Raw genomic sequence first — 24,733 nt, forward strand, 5'->3', positions numbered from 1 at the left:
ACCCTTCGTGGTATTGTTCATATGTGTATGTCCAAGCTCTTGTGTGTGCATCTTCATGTGGAGTCCAGAGGCCGTTCCCAGGAGCTATTCCTTCTTATTTTTTTGAGTCAGGGTCTCTCGCTGGCCTGGAGCTTGCTAAGTAGGCTAGGCAGGCTGGTCAACGAGCTCAAGGTAATCTACCTGTCTCTGCCTTCTCAATTCTGGGATTAAAATCATGTGAAATTATGCTTAGCTTCATTACTCTACCTACTGAGCTATTTCCCCAGCCCTGAGAATAGAACTTCTGTTCTTACCGATATAAAGGTTATTCAAATGAACTTTATCTATGCACAGTGCTGAGTAATACAGAATGCCACCTCTAAAGAGTTTGAGGGCTCAGAGGACTGACCTTTCACAATTTCACACTAGAAATTTTAGCCTCTGTCTTACAGCTCACTTTTATAAAACAAAGCAAACATATTTCCTTTCTTTCTTAAAAATTACTAATTTGAGATGCTTGGGAATGAATAGCGGATATGTGGACATTGTCTTTAATACCAGTGGGAGTATTAACAGGAAACCTTTCTTCTGAGAAATAGCATGGCAAGATGTAGAAACGCCTAACTTTCTATTATGGAGTTACTCAGGTCCCACATGACGTTGTATGATCACATGGGGTACTACAATTTGCATTTCTGAAAAATGGATAACAAATGTTCAAGAGTAAGGGACATATTTACTAAATGCTAACATGGAATATTCATAGAAAGAAATAATGCCTTGTCGCTGAAATTATGACTTTGATAAAATTAATAAGATGCAGGAAAAATTTACATAATATCATATGAAAGGGTCAGGGTTCATATTATTTCCATATTTAATGATTTGGAATTTATAAGAACAAACATGAAGTAAGTATTCTAAATAATAGCAGAATTAGGATAAAGAACTAAGGAGCTACTAAAGTTCAAAACAATTGGGCTCTTGCACTGGAAGTATCACTCAAATGTCCCAATCAATTATTCATTTGCTTTTAAACACATCAGCTAAGTGTGGGGAGTTCCTCTCTGGCAATCATAATATACCTAAAGCCACTGTCTGTTTTTGTGGATGTAACATTGAATTCGTTTAGACATTGGTGAAGATGTTGGCTCTTCTTGTTCTCACCTGTTCACTGTTTCTTTCCAAGGTCCCCTAAACGCCCTTTCTTTTCGCCTCTAATTTCTCTTGTGGTTGCGGTGATAGGTGTTCAGCTGCTCTCTTTCTGTCTTTTCTATATAATTTCCCTCTCCTGAAATGCACATACCCATGTTCCTATTACAGGGTTAACAACAGTGACCTAAGGAACTTGCTACTGTGGACATGATGGATGCTCTCTATAAAAGGGCACTAGCAGGATGTGTACTTAATAGCGGCTCAGGAGCCACAGAAGGCACTGGAATAACCTCTGCCCGTGACCACAGCCTGCCTCTCAGCTCTCTCAGAGCATCTCACTTTGCAGAGTGCTGGGCAGATGCATCACACACAAGTGAGAGTGATCCAGGAACCATCATTACCACATGCAAATTACTTATCAGTGTTCTAAGCATGCAGGTTCTCTGTGAGGAGTACTAGCCAGATGAACATCATTCAAAAGGATAGGCTGATGAATTTAGAATAACAACTTCTAGTTTCTTTACAGACAGTAGGGGGATATGTGTACGGTGTGTGGGAATAAATACATTTGGATAATAGTGGATGGTTTTATAAGGAAGAAGGATGAAAGAAAATTCGGTACTGGAAGCAGGATATTTGGAAGTCGGATCTTGAGATGTATGAGCTATTGCACTATGAGAAAGAATTTGTTTGAAAACACACATGAATGACAATTGTCTTAATACATCCAGAAATGAACTGGTCGTTAGAATTTTATGGGCTCTACACATAAAAGCGAAATGACAGTCAACGAAAAGGAAGCATTGTAAACACTATGTAAAAAGCACACACTATTTAATCCTTGTAAAAATTTTAGCAGGGTGGTGTTGGTGCACACCTTTAAGCCCAGCACTTGAAAGGTGAAGGCAGCTGGATCTCTGTGAGTTCAAGGCCAGCCTGGTCTACATAGTGAGTCCCAGGACAGCAAAGGAACCACGTGTGGAAAAATATTCATATTAGTCAAATACAATTTTTACCTAAAAATGGAAGTGGGATCTATAAGAAAACATACACACACTGAAAAAGAAACGTTAAAGTTTACATGTGCTTTGTTCTCACCGCGTAAGTATGAGCTTTGTGATTGAGTCCCAAGGCCTAGCTGCCTTCCTCTATAAGAACAGATTCTTTTCATAAGGAAAGTATTAAAAATTAATGAGTGCATGAAGAAAAATGGTCTGCCAATACCGTTTTAAGATGGAAACTTTAAGCTCACATAGTAAGAAATGATTAGGCTACCATTAAAAGAGATGCTAAAAATAATAATTATAAATAATCACCTGCAGTCACTACTACGATCAACTTGAGGAATGCCAGGTTTATTGTGTCCATCATGCTCAGTCCTGCCCTTACAGCCGCGGTTCTGTGTATGATTCTGCATCTGACCTCACTGCTCATTTCTACAATGTCGTTGGGATTATACAGCACACAACATTTTGTGTCTGAGTTTGAGACACAATTTTTTTTTTGATAACAATACTTCTGGGATTCATCCTTTATGTGTTCCAGGCGTCTAGCCCATTAATGACTAAGCAGCATATTCCACCGTATGAATGCGTTTCCATGTTGGCACGTGCTGTGAGTTGTTACCACACCTTTGCTTATGAAAACCTGAGTTCCCACGCACATTTATGTGTAAGCCTTTAGTGTTTTCATGCTGTTCTCTCATTCTAGTGTCCAGAAACTAGATTGCTGTACCAAACTAAAAGTGTGTGTTTATCTGTGTCAGAAATTTTCCAGGCTGTTTTTCCGAAGCGATGGTGGTTTCCTGCATTACCACTGGAAGTGCGTGAGAGTGCATCTTGCTTTTGTAATGAAAAAAAAAATCACTGTTAAGAAGTACTCTGGCTATGTGGTCATTCTGACTCCACAGCTATTCCTCATATGATTAAATTGAATACTTTGAACAAAGGCAAGGGCCTTTACCTCCGCCTTGAGTATAGTGGAGAACTCCTTGAACACTTTCCCTCTTAAATGAGTTCTTCAGTTATCAAGACCCGTGTAGTGTTTAAAATTCAGAGGAGTTTAAATTCATTACAGATGGGTGCTAGGATTATTGGGAAGGGTTGAAGTATAGAGGAGCGAAGAAAAGGAGCACAACTTATTATTATATAAATACCAGGCAGTCCACTGATAGAACACATCTTACAAAAATGAAAACATATTCTCTCTCAACCTATCTGAAGACTCAGTGTGGCTACTGAATCACCAACCTGACACTTATTTATTTTTTGAAATGTTCAATGCGAGGTTGTACATCACTTCTTTTATGGTATCTATATCCCAGAAGATTTTTTTAATTTTAGAAAAATATGAAAATTTACCCTGAAATGATGTTTCACTGGTTAACATGTGTTATTCCATACATATTAATGTTGGGATACTCATTAATTACTAAAAAATTATTCTCTCTAGAAATACTATACAATATCTATATTAATTTTTAGAGAAGTTGTATACAATAAATGACCTTGAATAGTGATAAAAGACAATTCTACATCTCTTTAACAATTTAGAAAGTGCCTCAGGACATCTTAGGGTCACTAATATAAACACCAATTATAACTATCTAATGTTCAACAAAAAGTTTAGCTATTTGGTATAAAATAGCAATATGATTAGGCATACCCTTAAACCTATTTACTTATTATTTGTGTTTTAAAACAGTATTATATTTTAAAAGTCAAGCTTATATTTCATCTTGTCATTTAAATTCTTAACTCATTGATTTCTGAACAGGGTTCTACCCAACAAAGGTGGGGCATGGTGGGGTTATCAGTAGAATTGTACCTCATCTTAGATGGGACAGAACTTGCTTAAAGCCCTAAGGATCTGCTGCTAGGTTGTCTCTGATGCTGGCCTCTTTCTTAGCATTTTGAAACTTGCCAAGTCATTGCTGGCTTTCTCTTGAATGCATGATCAACTCAATAATAAAGTTGTTTTTAAAGAGTATGAAAATCAGACCTGCTAAATGAATGCATGTTTTTATCTTGGTGGCAATTTATAATGTTGCTCAATAAACAAATATCACCAAGCACGGCACAAGTGTTCTCTGATGAGCACTGTAGATTTTTTCGACTTTGTTTTTAAAATGAGAGCAGATGCATTTATTTATATTGTTGGGGGGCTCACATTATTTTCAACACCTATAGGATTTGCCTATATACAAAACATTTTAAAAATCTTTTAAAAAATTTTCAGTGAAAGACAAATAAAAGTAGTTTCCATGCTCCATTCTCTACTTCCATCAGAATATGGTCTTAGGAAAAAGGTTCCTTAGCTAGAGTCACATTTGGTCCAAGAATTATTGAAGGGAGTTCAAGGGAGATACTGTACTGTACATCTTCTTACACACTGCCAGTACTGATAGCAAATACGCAGCTTCCCCCCACTGAAATGTTTCCAGAGCACCACAGGGCTCCTGTAACCAGAGTATTCTGAATTATCTGACACTAACTGCTCGGATACTATTTAAAAGTATTTGCTTTCATCAATACACCCAACTTAAGTGTTAAGAGGTTGCTCTCTTTGAATAAAAAATTATCTGCTTAACTTTAAAATCTTCTCTTCTTACACTGGATTAGGTAACAAAGAAATTAGCAGTTCTGACACAATGCTGGGGTTTAAAAGGAGGTGACAGCGTAAGTCCTTGGATACTGGGTTTCAGAAGTCAGTCCAAACACTGCGAAGGTCTTAAAGTCCTACTGCTTCAGCCAGGGAGAGTTTTGTTGGAAAGTATGATTTTTTCCCCCAAAGAAACATGAATCACTGTCAAAGGCAAGACAAAAAAAATCTAAATTATTCCTGTTTCATGGCCTATGACGTTTACTTTTGTGTATACAACAACCCCATGACGTCATATGGTATCTTCAAGTATCAGAGACATAGGAAGCCAGACTCCAAGACTTTTCAGTCTATATTTAAAATAGGCTGCTAGGGGAAAGTTTAAAAAGAAAATAAAATGACAATGGTATTTGCCTACTTGATCTTTCTCTTGCTCTCTCTCCATCCTCTCTCTCTTTCTCCCCATCTCTCTCTAATGGTCAAACCTAAAGATACAAAAGCTTCTCCCCATAAGGTATACAGTATATTTTCAGCCAGTTTTAGTCAACAGTTTCACCTGGTCATTAGGGTATCTCATTTAAAAATGTACAACCTCTTTGGAAGCAACACTGTTTTAAAAAAAATTTTTTTAACATATCAAGATGAAAGATGTACCATGGCTACTTGCCAAAGTTTTCCTTTAGGAATCAACCTAGTCTTTCCAACGTCTCTCAGAAGGTTCTAGGGCAACAGGAATAAACACTTCTTTAGACTTATGGTGATCATTAACTGTAGGTATTCTAGGATGAAAATGATACAATAACAGATGTACATAACAACATGAAGCTTAGTAGAAAGTAAACTTTAAACTAGACAAACCTTGGCGTAACTGCTAAGACTGCTTTTTTTTTTTTGTCATCATTGTCACTTACAAAAGTATTTAAAATGCTGTTATGGCCAATATTCCTTTGAACACATACTTGAAAGATAAATTAAAATACAACATTCTGGGAATTATCTTTTTTTTAAGCCGGTACCCTCAGAGGTACATTTTACTAATACATTAAATACTTCCTTTAAATAAAATATACTCCATGCTGATACACACACATACATACATAATCAAAAAGAGTTAATGAAGTTTGAAGAACTCTTTTTCTAGTCAGTCTTAAAAATTGAGATTAAACCCATCCTCTAACCCAATATGAACTGGAGCATGTATTTCCCTAGTCATAGTGAAGATGCAGCTAATACTGAACATGCCATGTTTGCGACAGGAAATGGTTATAAGAAAGAAAAGGTCCCATTTAACCAAACACTTCAAAAACATTTTATACAATCTCTCTAACTTGAAGATTATTCAAAGAATGTTTCCAACACAAAAATTCTCCAAAGATTTTACTAAATATTGTAGTTTGGTTTCAATTAGAATGGTGGCATACAATTCTAATAGAAAAGAGAATACGACAATTTATTTGCATAGAATCCATGCTGTGAGAGTTCATGGTTTACTTTACAAGGAAAAATCATCACTAATGAATATTTGAAAAACATAATTGTATACAGAAGATGGGAATTATTCAGCGCTTGGGGAGGAAAAAAAAGGGGACTATTACTTTGGGTGGATCACTTATGAGTCCTGGTTTCTATTCAAAGAAATTGAACAATCAATCTACATGTTGAATAATAAAGGCTTTTCTTCTCCAAGGCTTCATTTTTCAAGGGAAAATACAGAAAGAAAAAAAAATCAATATATAGAGTAGTTTAGTCCTGGAAAGGGCTTTCTTAAAGGGAAACCTCAGTCAAGGTTGAAAGAGCAATTAATGCAGGCTCAAAAAGCTGGGCCATTCTGATAGAGTTCGGTTAACATGTGGCAGAAGTAATCATCCACTTGTGAAAGTGATTTTCGGTTCATTCTCAAACACCTTTCAGACACTCATGATCCCATTTAACTGACAACAATACAGGCTATCTGTGGGCACCATTGCATTTGATGTGAAAACCAATAGGGACCAAATGCCCTCAGGCACTTCCAGTCAGCCAGCACCACAGTCTCTGCTGCTTGCATAAAAGGAATCTTCCTTTCACTACATTCTTGCTTTTATTTAACCCCACAAGATTAAGCCTTTTCCTTTTCTTTTTTTTTTCCTTTTTTTCTTTTTTGGGTTTTGTTTTCAGCTAAGGATGAGAAAAGAAACGGAATCAAGACAACGCGGTGACCTGAGCAATAGGAAACCCAGAAATAAATACTTTCCAGTTGGTTTTTATACATCCTGTACTTGGACAGAAAAAAGTACAAAAGAACGGGTCTTCACCAAACAAAGTGCCCGACAGTTGGAGAGAAGTTAAGGCCAAGTAGAGCCAATAACTCTTAACGTTGAAGAAAATGTTAGGCTTCCATGATGTGGGAACAGGAGACACAGTGACAGGCTTGCAGGACAGTTCCCCTCATTTTACTTAGGTAATAGTCCATATAGAATCAAGAGTTCAAAGCTACTGCATCTCTTTTTAAGAGTTTTACCTTCTTAAATATAAACGTCAGCGGGCACTAGCGTTTTAAGAGCTGAATGTGGAAAAGGACCTTTATGAATCCAAACACGAGGCAAACAATCTAAGTCAAACTGTTTAGAGAAATCTTCCTTTAAGATGATAGTTCCTCAGCCAAATGTGTTGGCTCTTCCCTGTAATCACAACAGTTAGGATACAGAGGCAAGGAGGCCGAGAATAGAGGCCGGCTTCTTCTGTCCACAGAGTTCAAGACCAGTCTGGGCTATTTAACAATATTCCTTCTCATATAAGAAAACCTAAAAAGAGGAGGATATGCTAATATTTATCTTTGATAAATATTTGATGATATTCTTTTAGAACTCACTTAGCAGAAAAAAAAATGTCCAAAATAGAGTTCTAATGGTACAGGTCCTCTCAAAGGTGAATATTTTCAAAATTATATTAATTTATTTTTTTATTTTATTTTATTTATTTATTTTTTTTGGTTTTTCGAGACAGGGTTTCTCTGTAGCTTTGGTGCCTGTCCTGGAACTAGCTCTTGTAGACCAGGCTGGCCTCGAACTCACAGAGATCTGCCTGCCTCTGCCTCCCGAGTGCTGGGATTAAAGGCGTGCGCCACCACCGCCCGGCTCTAATTTATTTTTTTAAAACAAAATTTTCATTAACAAACTGGTATGCATTATGATAAACAGCATGCATTTAAATAAGCATGTATTATAGAATGTCTAGATGAAGTTAATTAATATTGTATTGTCTTAATATATTCAGTCATAGAATGAATACTTCATAAATGCACAATTCCTTGGTTTTCCCTAATTTAATTGTTCTTCCCTCTCCCTTCATCTCCAGCAACTTTGTTGCTGTTAAATGCTAAGAAAAAGTTACTGATATTTAAACTCATTTTGCAATGTCCCAGATATAATGTAAGGGGTTGAGGGTATGGACAATCTAGCCTTCCCTACCTAAGCCAAGCAAACATGCCCACAGCACCAGGAAGCATCATGGATCTTAAAAGTTGGAATTCCCTCGGACCCAGCTTGACATCTTCCAGAAGAACAACATTCTGTAGCTCATAGCAAAAAGGATCCCAGACACCCAAGATTTCAGAGAAAATTATTTATTGTTATGACCTAATAATGGTAACTTCTCTTTAGGGCACAATAACTCCTTAAAGAAAAATGATCAGACATGGCTGAACATTATATACAATACAGGTAATCAAACTTTTAGGTTTCCATTTTTGTAAATGGAGATGCTGATTTGCCTTCTTCATACTTAGAAGTTTAAGTGAAATAGATACCTGAAATGCTCATTTTCACAATCATCCTTTAGCAATAAAATCAACAAGAATACAGCCCAAGATTCAGTGTGTCCCACAGAGTGCACACTGGATCTCTGCATTCTAGGAAGCATTATGAAAACGGGAGAGGTTTGGTGGGCAAATAAAAATGATACTGAGCTTTAGAAAACTGAACACTTTCAGTGAGACGTGGAGAAAGGGGTTGGGAGACAACAGTACACAACTGTGTCTCAGAACCTCAGGGTCAAAAGATTCTAGAGCCGGGCGGTGGTGGCGCACGCCTTTAATCCCAGCACTCGGGAGGCAGAGGCAGGCGGATCTCTGTGAGTTCGAGACCAGCCTGGTCTACAGAGCTAGTTCCAGGACAGGCTCCAAAGCCACAGAGAAACCCTGTCTCGAAAAAAAAAAAAAAAAAAAAAAAAAAAAAAAAAAAGATTCTAGAAAAAGATTCTGTCGAAGCCCCACTCTCTAATGTAGTCTTGTATGAATAAGCTGGACAGTAACCACGAATAAATCCTCACTCATACAAGTAAGCAACTGAGATTTTACATTTTGTTTAGAATGAACTAATGGGTCAGAAGAAGACCCCTTTTCACTTGTAGCGTGGCTAGGAATCTATTGATTTGTATCTGAAAATGAAGAAAGTTTAAAATTTGGTTGTATGCTCTTTGATGGCATCCGTCCATTTACATGATTCCTGGAAGGTCTTTCACCCTTTAAACATTGTTTTGTTGGCTCAGTTAACAATGACACGGGTCGAGAACTCTGAAATTTTCATAGGCTGACTCTGTTCACTCACATTTTCATGATCTAGTTTACAAAGTCATTTATCTGAACCCCTCCTTTTCAGCACGTTTCAGATTTCCTATATTAGGTGACACGAAGATGTTTTTCTGATAGCCAGCCTATATGTAATCTAATTGTCCATTACCTGTACAAAAGGACCAACTTCTCACCACCATCCTCAGCACCAGGGCTGGGTCTTTATGTGGTACATGTGCTGTAACTTGTTATGAGTTACTGAGGAGCTATTCCTACCTTGGTCATTAGGAATAACTTTAATGTAGAACTAGTGTAGAAATGATGTAGAAGAGAACTCTGGGTAAAAGGTATTCACAAACCACATCAAGATAAACTAAAACACCTTTGCATTTCCCACAAATTGCTATTTATTTGAACTGAGAATAACCACGTGGCTTTAGCAGCATAAAGTTACCCTAAAACTGAGTTAACACAGGAGAGCTAAGCAAAAAAAGGACACAGGTGAAAGCTGCTGTAGACAGAGGGACAGAGACCTTCAGGGACGCACTGAGCCTTATACACTCGAAGGAGACTCCTAGTGCTTTTAACCCCCGATAAAGACTGCCTTTAATCCAAAGTATCACAGATGCCTTCCTTCCGCATCAGAATCAGTGTTGGTCCATGTCTGCAGACCTCAAAGTGACATCAGAAATGTAACCTCTACAATAAAGCTTTTTAAAGAACGTTGTTATATACAAACTTTGGGATCTGTTCGGTAGCAGTACAAGACTTCTTTTTCCAAGTACTGAACAAATGAGTCAGCTGGCAGATGCATGATAAAGTAACTGCTTATGTTGATAAAGATGAAGCTGGGAAATGTGCCTTGTTTCTACTAGAAATGGGCTTAAGAACTTCAGTGTTGTTAGATGGACTGCCATGGACAATAATTTACGGAACTATGCATAAGAAGATTTGACCCATGAGACGTACTCAGGGACAGGCAGAGTATTAAGGGCTCCTGTATTAAAGCTCACCTTTGCTCTGTAGCTAAGATGTTAGGTAAGTAAATGAAAAAGTCTGGGGAGAGAAGTGGGCCGGTGTGATCCGAGAGCAGGGAGCCAGCAGGCATATCATAGGAGTGCAGAAAATTGGGCCTGGAAACAAGCAGATGCAATTTGATTTGGCTTGTTGATTTGCATTTATCTTTATTTTTGGAAAATAGAGATGAATGTGTGGAAAGAGGTGGGGAGGGTGTGCATGGGCGGGAAGGAAGGGAGAGGTAAATAGAAAACATGAATGGTTTTCTTAGGTCTTATACCCCATAAGTGGGAACATTCCTGGTATGAATTTTATTCTTTTCAATGCCAGAAAGGGATCAGAAATATTTATTGGAAGCAGACAGGCCTTCCAAGCTAGAGAATAAACCAAAGGACTGCTCTTGATATTAGACTAATAACAGAACACAAAGATTTTTAGACTGGAGGCCAATAAAGATGGCTCACGGGTTAAGACCACTTGCTGCTCTTGAAGAAGACACAGGCGTAGTTCCAAGAATCGATAAGGAAGCACCCAAGTTTGTAACTCCAGTTCTCAGGAATCCAATGCCCTCTCCTGGCTTCCATGGACATCAGGCACACATATAGGCACATAAAACATGTATACACATGACCTTCTAAAAATGACTCTTGTCTGGTGAATAAGAGGAGATAACCTGGGATAGCAGTACTTACTCAGCACTTAGATGGCTGAAGCAGAAAGGTCAAGGTTCAAAGTTAACTTGAGCTAACTGACATCCAGGCATACCTGAGATAGACTCATCCCCAAAACAAAGAAACAAACAAACAACAAACAAACAAACAGAATAAAATGGGTGTAGTGGTAAAATCTTTTAACCCTAGCACTTGGAGACCATCCTGGTCTACTTAACTAGTTCCAGGCCAGCCAGGGCTACATAATGAGAACCTGTCTTATAAAGGGGACGAAGAAAAGAGTAGCTAGATTGTTTTAATGCTGTACTTTATGTGCTATTGTAGGTACATCTCAGAAGTAGATAGACTCAAGCTCCCATTTCCACTCAATATTTCAAAGGTATTTGCTTGTGCTGGCAAAACAACAAATAAAGGCGCCTCCTGCCAGCCTTGCAGACTGAGTTCAAGGCTAGCACCACATGGTAGGAAAGAAACCAGCATCCTATGCTGTTCCCTGCTCTCCACATGTGAGCTGGATACACTCACTGGCACACACAATGCCAAAATAGAGTGGGAAGTACATTTGAACGCATTGGCACAGGAGACCAAAATCCTTTCCTAAGTTCTTGCTGCTCAGCTCTATTTTACCAAGTCTACCAAAAGCTATGCTAAGTGTCTTTTAAATCCTTTATAAGTATGCATGATTTTCTTACACGTATGTCTGTGTGCCACACATGTTCCTAGTACCTGCAGAGGTCAGAAGATGGTGCCAGATTTCTAGGAACTGGAGTTATAGACAGCTGGAAAGTGCTATGTGGGTGCTAGGAACGGAACCAGGGTCCTCTAGAAGGGTAACCCATACTCTGACCCACCAAGCCGCCTCTCCAATGCCAGCAAAAGAAATTACTGCAGAGGACCAGCTTTGAATGTCCAAGCTGCTAAATTTCTTACGCTCTACTTATTAGTTATTTATTAACGTCCCCAACACCAGCCCCCAAAGAATTCCACAGACTACTACAGGAAAGTTTACTTTGAGGTTCAAGTTTTCTCTCTCTTCATGTGGACATGTGGAGGAAAATGACCGGCAAAAGCAATAGTAACAGTAAGTGTAGGTCCAATGGGTTCGAATTCACTGCACTGAGTTTGTGCAAAGTTTTTTTCTTTTCCCCTTTAGCTTAAAGCTCAATAATGCCAGGTTTATAATTTCTGACCTACAGACCTGTACTCATATTCTGCCTGTGGATATAAAATAAAATGCAAAACGAAATCCAGGTAGTCAAGAGAGAAGAAGAAAAATAACCTCTGACCCCTGGCATTTCAATGTCCAACAGTTGTGGTTGAAAGCGACCTTGTGGTAGTTGTGATGACCCCATACCACCATGTATTTGAGCTGTTCTATATTAATTCACTAAAGTGTCCTGTCAAGCTTCATATATCCAAAATGAACTGCCACTTCTCCTTCTTCTAACATCTTATTTTTACATTTTAGAAAAGAAAATGTACTGATGTCTCTAGTCTGTAAACAGAGCTTCTCCCCCCCCCAAGCCTGCAGTCATTAGAAGTTTTTTATTTGTGGGGAGTGCTTGCGCCATCTACTGGGAACATCTCCCTCTTTTTATCAAATGTCTACAGGGATGCTTTCAAAGATGCCCTTCACGTCCTTCCTCTCAAAACTCAAATGGGGCACAAAATCTGCCCTCTCCTCCCTTTATTTTGAGGAACATGTATATAAGGAAGCAGCGTTCTCTTCCAAGAATGCTAACATGCAGTAGATCAAGTAGTCCAGCATTTTCATCTCAATGGAACCATATATTCCTACATTAAAATGGATAGAAGGAGAAAGAGACACAAAGTTCTGTGACTGAGTGCATAGCTCATTGGCTTGAGTGAGCCTCTAACTACCACACAACAAACGTAAGTGCTGGTACAAAGTTAAGTAAAAATGTATTTCATTATTTACTAAAAGATATGCTTGGCGCTAACTTAAAAACTGAACCTGAGCAAACTACTTTCTCTTTTATATGAAGCCAGGGATAAATATTGGAGCTACAGCACATGAATTTGTGGAGGATCGAGATGATTTCACAGAAAAGAACTTAAGCTAATCTGATGGTAACTACAGATTCATCTTAATTAATATCCATTAAAGATAGTGTGTGTGAGAGAGAGTGTCAGTTTTTGTCAAATGATGACTACATCTTCTCTTCATGGAATCACAGTCTAAATAGTTTCATTATCTTTCATTAGGTAGTTACTTCAGTTTCCATTAAAGAACATATATTACTCTTGCCTTAGGAAATAGAACAGCAAGTCTCCTTAAAGATTGGTGTCATCTGCTTTTTCTGCTTTTTAGTGGGATGTCGGGAGATAACAATGTTGACATTGTTTTGTTGATGCTATTTACCAAAAGCCAAGTAATCCTCAATTAATTGATTCTCTCTCTCTCTCTCTCTCTCTCTCTCTCTCTCTCTCTCTCTCTCTCTCTCTCCTGTAGAACTGAAAGAAAAGGAGATATAAAAATTTGAACATTTGTACTGTGTTAAAAGATATAGCAATCATTAACACCAACATAAAGCAGAAGATAATATGAAAGGCAATGATAAATTAGCATGGAGGTTTCCAGACAAAGCTTAATAATCAAATAAAAAAAATCCATGAACTCTTTAATAAAGCAATATGGAATTATAGTAAAATGAAAACTGAAAAAGGTTATAGACAATTTTTCACCTCTAGAGAGGTGGTTCATCTGTTAGGGTTCTTACTGTTCTTACAGAGGTCCCTGAGTTTGGTTCCCAGCCATCACTATCAAGAGGTTTATAAGTTTAGTTACAGGGGACCTGATGCCCTCTGGACTCCTTTGAACCCTTCATTTTATGATGCATCTAGGCACACAAATACATAGAGATAAAAAAATGAAATTTTAAAGTTTTTGGTTGTACCCAAGTTAACTTTTTATTCCATGTGAACACAATGAAACCAGACTTTACTCTCCCTGAAAGTCAAAATCTGAGAAGGGAACTTAAGGAAAACAACAAGTATATTATAGTGGAGTGTATTCTGCAGTCTGCAGGCTGTCCTGATATGTCAAGGGACTATTCTCAATGCATTTCATCATCGCTTTTCTTATAATCCACTCAACTTTGGACAAACTGATTTACTGACTATCTAACTCCAGGGTCTGTGCTTTTACATGCTACATGCCTTCTTTTAGTTACTACATTAATTTCATAAGGTAGGTACACTTTATTCTTCCAGATGATACATCTATATTTTGCAATCAAGTTCTACTTTTAATGTTATGAAACCTGTGCTGAGGACTGCCCTTAAGTATTAATTAGCACATAATAATACAACTTGTTGTTTTGCTTAATAATCACTTTAGGGTCATAGTTAAAGGGTTCCTGGATATAACTCAGTATTTATCTTCATGTAAGCTTTTACCTTTTACACATGCAGAATCTGACAATGTTTGATCAGAATGTTCTGATGTCTGCACAGGAACAACCCCATCCTTTGTACTCTGGAGTGATATGCAGCCTGTGTTGGGGGGATTGGTCCTTTGTTAAAAGTGCTTGCATAGGAAGACAGGTGGCTGTCAAGGCAGGGAACTGTACTCAGACAAAGCAATACAAAAGATAAAAAACCTCCCAAGATGCTTCTAAAGTCAGCCATCTCCAGTGAAGCACAAAGCACCACAAGACACAGAACAGCTCAGAATCTTCTGCAAATACAGCAAGCTTACATAATACTTTCTTAAGTCAGCTGCAGGATCCCTTCCTCAATTGTATCTTCTCCCCATGAAGACTCAACAGAAATTTTGTACTTTAACTTCCTCAAAGAGAATCCACAGTGGAAGATAGGAGATAACAAAGAGGCTCATCCAATGTCCCAGAAAATGTGAAGAAGACTGTGAAACAGTAACACTGGGACGAAGGAGTGCAGAATTCAGCTCTGTGGTCTAGCTTCTGGATGGTTCTCTTTCCTCCAACTAGAACCATGGAGTTTTTCTCTAAGAGCAATGGGATTCTCTTCCAACAGTTTAGAAGGTCTCTTTTGAACAGAGCAACAGAATCACTTATTAAAGACACCAAGTGCCATGGTTCTGCTTTAGTATAGTCGTCACAGACAAGAAACGTCAGATTCGGCTAGCTCACTACTTCGCTAGTGTTTTTCTAAAAGTAAATAGAAGTTCCGAATGGTTTCCCAATTGCCTGAACCTTTATCAATTTACCAACACACATAGTAGGTGTTTCAATGAGTGCAAATTTAGTCCGGAGATGTTCGAGAACATTGTTAGAAGCATTATCATGGACTCTAGATAATGTCTCTGACATTATCACAAGGAGAAAAGTTTTATAAATAACTGGCTAACTTATCTACATAACAGAAAACAAAAGATTTGTGTCAAAATTTGTCTGATTATATTTTTTGAGGGGGGTGTGAGGAAGGGCAATGACTACCAGGATGATTGTAGCTCAAGTAGATCCAGTTGTGTATCTATGAAGAGAGAAATGGCTTCAGAGTCTACATATTAAAACTAACAGGACTTGTCTCTAAGAACAGTGATTTTTCCACACTATTTAAAACATATATTATAAGCTAAATACTAAAAAGTTGTTCAGAATTTGTTCCAATGTGCTGGTTGCCAAATGTCAGTAAGCAAGCCATCTTTCAAGGAGGGCTTCTGGAGAGTCGGGCTGCCAGGAACCAGGAGCCTCGGATTCCAACAGGCCAGAGAAGGGGCCTGAGAAGGAGCCCTGCCAAGGCTTCACGGGAGGCTGGTGCTACGGCTCTGCAGAGTGCCATGTGAAAAACACTCTTTTAATTTATACCTAATCAAGACATTTAAGAAACCTCAGCTACTTCGATATATTTAAAAGGCATTTTATCTAAAAGTACATAATTAGATTTACAGGTAGAACAATGGGTAATTTTTCTAACTGAAATAAATCAAACAATGTTTCCCCCTTCCTTAAATTTGATCACAGTGCCCCCAAGTGGATGTAAACATTTCCAACAAGAAAGAAAACAGCACTTGAAGACTTAGGCATATTGTGAATTCTATGGGCCACAATGCTTGACTTGGGGCTTTGCCCAGGATATATTTGCCCAGTAAAAATTAAATAATTGATTTTAGTTCTCCACAAATATTTTTAAAAGTTTCACCACCTTTGCCCTCATTATTTTATTTATAAAACATGAACACAAGGTCAATTGGTCCACAAATCTCATTCAACTTTTAAATTTTGTGAGGTGTGCGGTAACCACAGACTATGTACAATACAGTAGAATTATAAGGAAATAAACAGAAAAAAACAACATTACTCTACATTCCTCTATTTTCTTCATCAAACAGTTCTAGCAATTATGATGCTTTCATAGTAAAACTAAGTGGGGGTTCAAAAAATTATGCCCATTTAAATAATGGATAGATTGCGAGGAAGTTTGATATATTGTGGCTAAGCACCTACTTCCAATGCAGGGAACTCATAGTTGTCCATTCGTGCCAAATTCTAGAAGAATTCTCTGAGACAAAACACAATATCGTCACTGATACATAAAAAGTAATTTTTAACATAAAACACCGATAGAGACTTTGATTAGTGTTATGTGGTGGCGGGCACATAATCTCAGTTTTATGGAGGTGAGGGAGGGAGGAAAAGGAGTTAAAGGCCAACCTGAAACACAAAGAGCTAGACAGTGAATCTGAGACCAGACTGAGCCACAAACCAAGACCCTGTCTCAAGAAACAATCAATCAATCAATCAATCAATCAATCAATCAATCAATCAAACAACATTTCAAACAGCCAAACTATATGAGCAATGCAGAGCACCAGCAAGAGATACTGGGCAGTTATAGGTCTGCTATTGACTAGACCCTTTAAAACATAATTGCTTGGCTGAATATTTATATTCTTGTGTCTATCTGCCTTCAGCGAGCAATGACTTATCCGTTTCTTCACTTTTCACTAGGCTCCACTGATTAGAAAAGCTCTTGTATATTAAATGTGTAACCATGGTCTGGAAATTTCTAGTCCTTCACACCAACAAACCCATCCTGGATAATACAATGATAGAAATGCAAAGGGCACCAGGCAGTGGTCCCGGCAAATCCTAGGAGGTGGCTAAATGACACATTTACCTTCTTGTGTTTTCACGAGCTTGCTTATACACATGCACTTCTCATGTGAAGCACAAGCAAGTCTCATGTTATTTTATGCCAATTAACAAATTGCTAACATGTCATGTTAATAAAAAAAGCAATTGACCTTAGTAGAGGGGCTAATTAAATGGAGTAAGATAATTAAACGATTCTCAATATGTAATCAAAAATTATGGCTGGAAGTGTTTCACAATGTTGTCTTTTTGTTTTCAAGTATCTGTCTATCTGCAAAATTCTAATCACTACATCCATATGCATAAAAGACAGATCCGGTGCAGATGTTAATTTGTTGCATGATAGAAATCAGGTGTTCAATTACAAATAATGGGGTGTATGAGAGAACGCCCAAGATTTCCATTTAGCCGAACACATGCATCTCGGCCGACAAACGACTGCAAAGCATTCTCACTTGAATTAGCTACTAGCATGCGGCGGAGGAGCATCACATTCAACTCCTTTATTATCCCCATTATGTAATATCCACATCTCCAGCCCTTGGGTGTTACCTAATTTGCCACTGATTTAGGAGTTTGAACATTCACTGATCTAAATTTTATTTATTGTCCTTGCATTCGCTTCAGCGGATGGTTTTTTTTTTTTATTTTTATCTAAACTCCAGAGCACTTGAACAGAAGGGTTTTGTTTCCTAATCATACATTTAGACAATCAAAAGCATTTGCTTTTGTAGCAAGGCAAATATTCCTCCTAGATCTCAACACGCCAAACCAAACTCAACAATACCTCCTGACACAGCATAAACTGATGTTTTGACAAAGTAACTACAGCACAAACGACCAAGCAGATACATTTGCCTAGAAGACATTGTGTCAATTTTCTTTTATACACTGCTCACCAAGTCACAATCTTAACATGCAAATAATAATTAAGATATTCAACATGTTGAAAAAAATGACACAACCCTGAGATAAAAGAATAAATGCTAGACTCATGTTACTAGTCTGTTACTGAATATTTAACACTGTCATGTCTCAGAAACCTTAATGTCAGAAAATGACAAAAGAGATAACAGAAAGATGATCTGATTGCTTAGCTGAGAACATCACCGGGGGGGGGGGGGGGGCTTCATTATTTTAATAAAAAGGGATTTTTTTCAAGAGCACCTTACTTTTAATTCCTCTCATTCTCTTATTTCAACGAAAGCAATTTCAAAATGCATGACTAGCTAAGCATCCTTATTCATTAAAAATAAATGCTGTTTGTCAGTCTGTAGGAACCAGTCGAGCTTCCCAGGGATTCTCAGCTAATCTAGAGGTTCTATTTCTGTAAACTAAGTGCTGCAGACCGAGGACCACATGGGCCAGATTCAGCCACAGATGTGCTTTGAAATCAGACCATTTAGAAAACACATTTTGTGGAATTCTTTTTGCAGGGCATATTCTCTTGTTTCCTGGGATTCTCACAGTTTTACCTCTCACAAAATGTTGCCAGGTTGCTTCACGTGTGTATTTGGCTGGCCCGGCCTTTGGCAGTATGTGAGCGCTGTGAATTCCTGCACTGGAAATCACCGCAGAAGAAAAGCTCTGCTTAGGACTAGGGGTGCAGCATGCTGGTTCAGACCAAGAACTCTGGAATCGGACACTCAGATCAAATCGTGGCCACTTACTAGCTAGATATGACACAATCCCTCTCTGCTTCAGAAATCTCACTTGTAAGCTGCTATGATAACACTTATCTCACAGAGATGAATAATCTGAACAAGAATATAAAGTTCTTCATACTTCAGCATGTTTTATATAATGGCTCTGCTTTGTTTTGATGTCCTAGATATAGAGTCACATATTGCAATGTTTTGCTAGTAAATAATAATGTAATGTAATATAAGATTACTCTAAAATTGTGGTTGTCTACCAGGTAATAAATACATGCTTTATTTTTTTTATAAATAGTTGTATTAAAGTCATTTTCTAGTGTGTTCACATGATTTTAATGGGGAAGAAAGCAAAGTTGTTCCAAATATTTTGTTACTGTCTACTACATATTTTTTTTCTACTACATATTCTTATATTCAAAGGAAATACCTTCTTGTTACTGAAGTCAACACTTAAATGCATTTGAAACTTAGCAAAGGTTTCATGGCAATTTAAAAATCTCATTTCAAAGGTTCTTTCATGCTAGTGAAAACAACTCTGGGTTCCCAAGACCTATCGGAATGTTTGTAAAAATCGTACAGCAAGCTGTACTTCCATTTTCCCGAGCACTCTTGAGAGCAAAACAGGTAACAAGACGGAGGAAATCTTAGACTATTAGCACCATGCTTCAGTACACACGCACCTGCCCAGATGTTTAAGAGAAAAGAAGGACAGGATCCAAATACCAATGTGTCGGGAAAAAAAAGTTGAATATCTATAGCATAATATATCTCAATTTGAAGCACACAGTGTAGCAAAAAAAAGAGAGGCTGCATGTTTTATACAGATATATGACATTAAAGATACCCTGTCCACTACGGCCTAGAAGACTGAACAGAGTAGACCCTGAGAGGAGGCATGCAATATCTAAGTCAAATAAAGGGAAGCCTAGTAACCATATACTAGGAAATGAGGGATGTGATTTCTTTTCTTCTCTGCAGCATGAATACTAAAAACCTAGAGACAGATGAAGGGATTAAAGCTGAAGATCAGAGGATCAGAACAGCAAGCCATTTACCTCCATCAATGCTCAGACCGAATGGGTGATTCTCAGATGGTCTAGACTGTACTGTCTCCACCAAAGCTCAGACTCTACACTCCAGTGAGTTACTGTTCTTTTCCCATTATATTCCTCTCTCTGCCCAGGCACATCGCTCCTGCCACGGGGATTAAAAGTGTGAGCCACCTCCACCTGGATCTGTTTCTGGATTGATGTTATGCAGCTCAGGGTAGCTCTGAATTCACAGAGCTCCATCTGCATCTGTCTTCCGAGTCCTAGGATTGAAGGTGCGTACCACCACTGCCTGGCCTCTAGTGACTTAGCTTTGCACTCTGATCTTCAGGCAAACGTTATTTATTAAGATACAAATAAAATATCACTACACCACTCTTCTTAAGAAAACAGGTTAAGGCAACCAGGACAAACCTATCAGTATCCTCTATAATAAATATAGTTGTGGGGAAAGTAGTAGAAAAAAGTTGAGTATTCACAATTTTGTAGCTTTTAAATGTAAATCTTATCCATGAGACACGACCACATTTTTATATAATAACCACGTGAAAAAAGTTTTGTTCATTTTTATGTTTTTACTTTTCATATGATATCTTTAATTTTTTTTTAAAAAAATGTATTTATTTTTGTTTGATGTGTGTGGGTTGGTGTTTAGTCAACATGCATGTCTGTGTACCACAGGTATGCTTGACGCATACAGAATCTCGAAGAGGGCATTGAATCCACTGGAACCGCCATGTGGATGTTCAGAATGGAACCTGGGTCTTCGGGAAGAATAGCCAGTGATCTTAACTGTGGCTCCATCTTCCCATTTCTTTATGAAACTTCAGCTGATGGTGTTAAGTAACGACATGTCCAAATGTGTCAAGTTAACACTCAACACCTGATTTCTTTATTTTTTTTCCCAATTTTACAGTTTTAATCCTTTTTTTTTTGTGTATGTAGGGTTTAATTGGCTTTAGAAAACTTGGGAATTTTAGCTATATTGTTTAAAGTTCACTGAACATCAAGACATTTGTAAAAGTTTCTGTGTATTTCTGACACAACTTGGAATCCATATAATATGTTATAACTATGTTGATGTACTTATTTCTCGGGGAGCCTATTTCCAAGTTGTAATAAATGTTGAAACAAGTAAGGAAAAATTACCTGCATCCCAGAAACCTTAAGGCATTTCAGGAATTTAACTTAGTTATAGCATTTGAATAAGAACATACCAAGTTTTAAAATACTGTGAACTCCATTCTTTCAAGTTCAATAATCCAATGAAATTTAAATTGTACAAAATTAAAGAAACATTTAAAAATTCATGATTGTTAACCTCTCTTAACCATAAATCATTTTAACAAAGTCTGCTGTGGGTATGTTCCTGAATTTGGAACTAAATTTATATCTCAGCTCCTACAAATATTCAAACTAATTATTTCAGCCTGAATATCGAGTGACACTTTAATTAGTAATGCATCTCCAAGCAATTAAGATTCCTTTGCTTCTCTTAGCAATTAAAATGGCAAGGCATATTATTGAGGTCCCATGATTCTTCCTACCTCTTCCTGACAATTACCACGGGAAACATTAAAGGCATGATCACAGCTCTAAACCATTCGCTGGGTATTTGGTCGCAGGATAAACACTTTCTACTCCTTGTCTAGTAATTTTTTTCATTTGACACTTATTACCTATCAATCATTAACGCAATCTGTGCTCTGTTTCACAAAGTTCAATTTTCATATTATATGATTTATTACAACCTATTGATTCAGTAGAAATGTAAGATGTAGGAATAATTTTAATTAGGAAATAATTTTTAACCATTTACTCACATGACCGTAATAGAACAATAAATACATAGAGAGTGCTTAATGCTGGCAGAAATATCACTTCTTGAAAAAAAAAAGTGTAAAATTACTGCAAGAAAAAAAGGTAAAATAACAGATACATGCAAAGATAGAAGAAAAAAGATATATATATTTAATTCTTCTATACCTAAGTGTATTTTTGAAGTAATATGTTAATGTGATTTGAATTATCTTTTCATGTTTCTTTGATAATTTTAGATTTATGTGTAAGAAAGTTATAATACAAATGATGTATATATATAATATATTATTTTTATTTTTTTATTTTATTTTATTTTATTTTTTTTGGATTTTTCGAGACAGGGTTTTTCTGTAGCTTTTTTGGTTCCTGTCCTGGAACTAGCTCTTGTAGACCAGGCTGGCCTCGAACTCACAGAGATCCACCTGCCTCTGCCTCCAGAGTGCTGGGATTAAAGGCATGCACCACCACTGCCCGGCTTTATTTTTATTTTATATATACATATATACACACATACACACACACACATTTATGTCCTGGCATATATGGACTGCCCATGCACACTTCAGCTATATATATTACTACTGTAATAAGGAAATATCACAAAGTAACAGGACCCCACAGCCCAATATTGGGTAGAGAGAGAGTCCAAATGAAATCTCCATTGTGTCCCTCCCCTTGGAGCTCAGGAAACCCTGCTGAGGAGAGAGAGGAAGAATGGTAAGAGCCAGAGAGGTCAAGGACACCAGGAGAATGGGGCCGTAGAATCAACTAAACAGGGCATGGCGCACGCCTTTAATCCCAGCACTCTGGAGGCAGAGGCAGGTGGATCTCTGTGAGTTCGAGACCAGCCTGGTCCACAGAGCTAGTGCCAGGACAGGCTCCAAAGCCACAGAGAAACCCTGTCTCGAAAAACCAAAAAAAAAAAAAAACAAAAAAAAAACAAAAAACAAAATCAACTAAACAGGGCTCAGAGGAGCTCACGGAGACCGAGGTGGCAATCACGGAGCCTGCATGGTTCTATGCTAGGTTCTCTGCAGATGTTATGATTGCTTAGCTTGGTGTTGTTGTGGGAGTCCTGAGACTGGAAGTGGGGGGTGTCTGTGACTCTTTTGCCTGCTCTCCTACTGGGTTGCCTCTTCCAGTCTTGATATGGTTTGTGCCTAGTCTTACTGTATCTTGTTAAGCCGTATTCAGCTGATATCTCTGGAAGGCCTGCCCTTTTCTGAAGGAAAATGGGGGAGAAACAGATCTAGGGGAGAGCAGAAGAGTAGGGAGTCTGGCAAGAGTGGAGGGAAGGGAAACTGTGGTAAGGATGTACTGTATGAGAGAAGAATTTTAAAAAAAAAGTACATTAAGGTATTTAAACACAGGCCCAGCTGGATATATTTGCAGGTAAAGTATTTGTTATGCAAGCATAAAAACCTGAATCAGCACCTGGACACTCAATCAAATGTGAAAGAGGAGAATGACCTACCATGTGACACGCTGTGTGTGCCCCACCACTGCATCACATAGCCTCACTACCTTCACACAGATAATAATAAAACAATAAGAGGAATTTAGCTATTTAGATGGCTGTTTCAGGTATCAATAACAAAAATGAATTATTATGTGCCAGACAAAACAATAAACATTTAAGTGATAATAACTCATTTAGCACATAGCGACCTTTGGAAAGAGCGATTATGGATGTAATTTTGAATATGAACAAGTGAATTCAAGAAGGTCAAGTAACTTTTGGTGAGATCATCTAGAGACGAGCTTCCTAGGAGGCACACGGGTCTCCCATCCAGGGACACCAATGAGCGTGCACTGCTTTGATAGCACACAACCCTTCAGGAAGTTTTCATTTTGTCTCAACACAATTTATTATTCATGTGTGCAATACAAACACACTGAACCCTCTGCTTCTTTCAGATATATTAGTAAACTGATGGCTAAATTTTGGAGGGAATAATACATATTTGTTTCTAACTCAGGAGAAGTTTTGAAAACTTAATGAGGCTCTAGTCTATGACTGTAACAATCTTGCTTAAAGTCAATCAAAAGCCAAATGTACAGCAGTTTGTGTCTCTTAGAAAAAAGGGGCATATCCTACCCAATGGGAGGGAGTAGCCATTGGTTGTGATAACTTTATCCATATTCTTGGAAGTTTTCTAAACATCAGTATGCCCTCTGTTTTACTGTGGTTGGCTGGTGGATTTCAGTGTTTTGTTCATCTAGTATTCTTTATTTTCTTTATCTAGGGAGCTCTTTATTAGATATATATACCTGATCATTTTTACTGATGTTAAAGTTTTGGCTAAAGGAAAATCTTTTCACTACAAACAGAAAAGTAAAAGGCAGAAAGAACATTGGAAAGTTCATAACAATAGGTACCACATACCAGCAAACAGAACTGAGCTTAATACAGATGGCATTCTCTCATCATTTTTATAATGTATTTATTATAGATGATAGACTATTATTTGGTAGACTTTAAGGTTAGTATCCTTAGTATTTCACACAATATAGCATGATATCTCAAAGAGGCAGGGTCTGCAAGTAGGCAAGCTAGTTCCATTTGTCTTTAAATATAACTAATCTAGAGTTACCAAGTTCACTCTTGGCACTATTTGTTTTTTTTGGGAGGGATCTATCATCCTTTAAAGGATGAGAACAGAGGGTAGCGTATGCAGAAGTCCTGACTTTCCAGGCTGGAAAAATCTGCAGCCCGGTGATTTGTGCAAATAGATACTCAACATCTATGCTTCCCCTCAGAGGTTTCTCAGGGTTATAGTCTTTGTTAAACATGAACAGACATCAAAATCCTTGAAATAATCGAAGCAAAACTCCAACTGTCTTTAAGAATGACTAGGTAGACGACTCCTTGGCTGCTGATACCATATAGTGATATGGTATCAACATTTTGGTTTGGAAGGTAACCTTTGCTTCCTTACATAGATCATTTGATGGAAATGTGATAGGGGGGGAAAAAAAACCAGAGCCATCTTCTACCCAGAACTGGCAGAACTGGGTGGGCCAAATGTAGTATTATTGACAGAGGTTTCTGTTCTGCCCAGTCACGCAGCTGTTCATCCCAAAGAAAAACACAGAGGCTTACATTACTTATCAACTGGTTGGCCTATTAGCTCAG

The 24,733-nt window shown here is 37.8% G+C and overlaps 1 protein-coding gene across 7 annotated transcripts in view; it reads right to left on the minus strand.

The window, feature by feature from the left end:
* Positions 1-24,733, minus strand: part of Cadps2 (calcium dependent secretion activator 2) — a 520,741-nt gene that overhangs the window by 184,346 nt on the left and 311,662 nt on the right. The window lies entirely within an intron of this gene.

The sequence above is a fragment of the Microtus ochrogaster genome, unplaced genomic scaffold (assembly GCF_000317375.1).
Source record: "Microtus ochrogaster isolate Prairie Vole_2 unplaced genomic scaffold, MicOch1.0 UNK4, whole genome shotgun sequence".
In the NCBI taxonomy this organism is placed as follows: Eukaryota; Metazoa; Chordata; class Mammalia; order Rodentia; family Cricetidae; genus Microtus; species Microtus ochrogaster.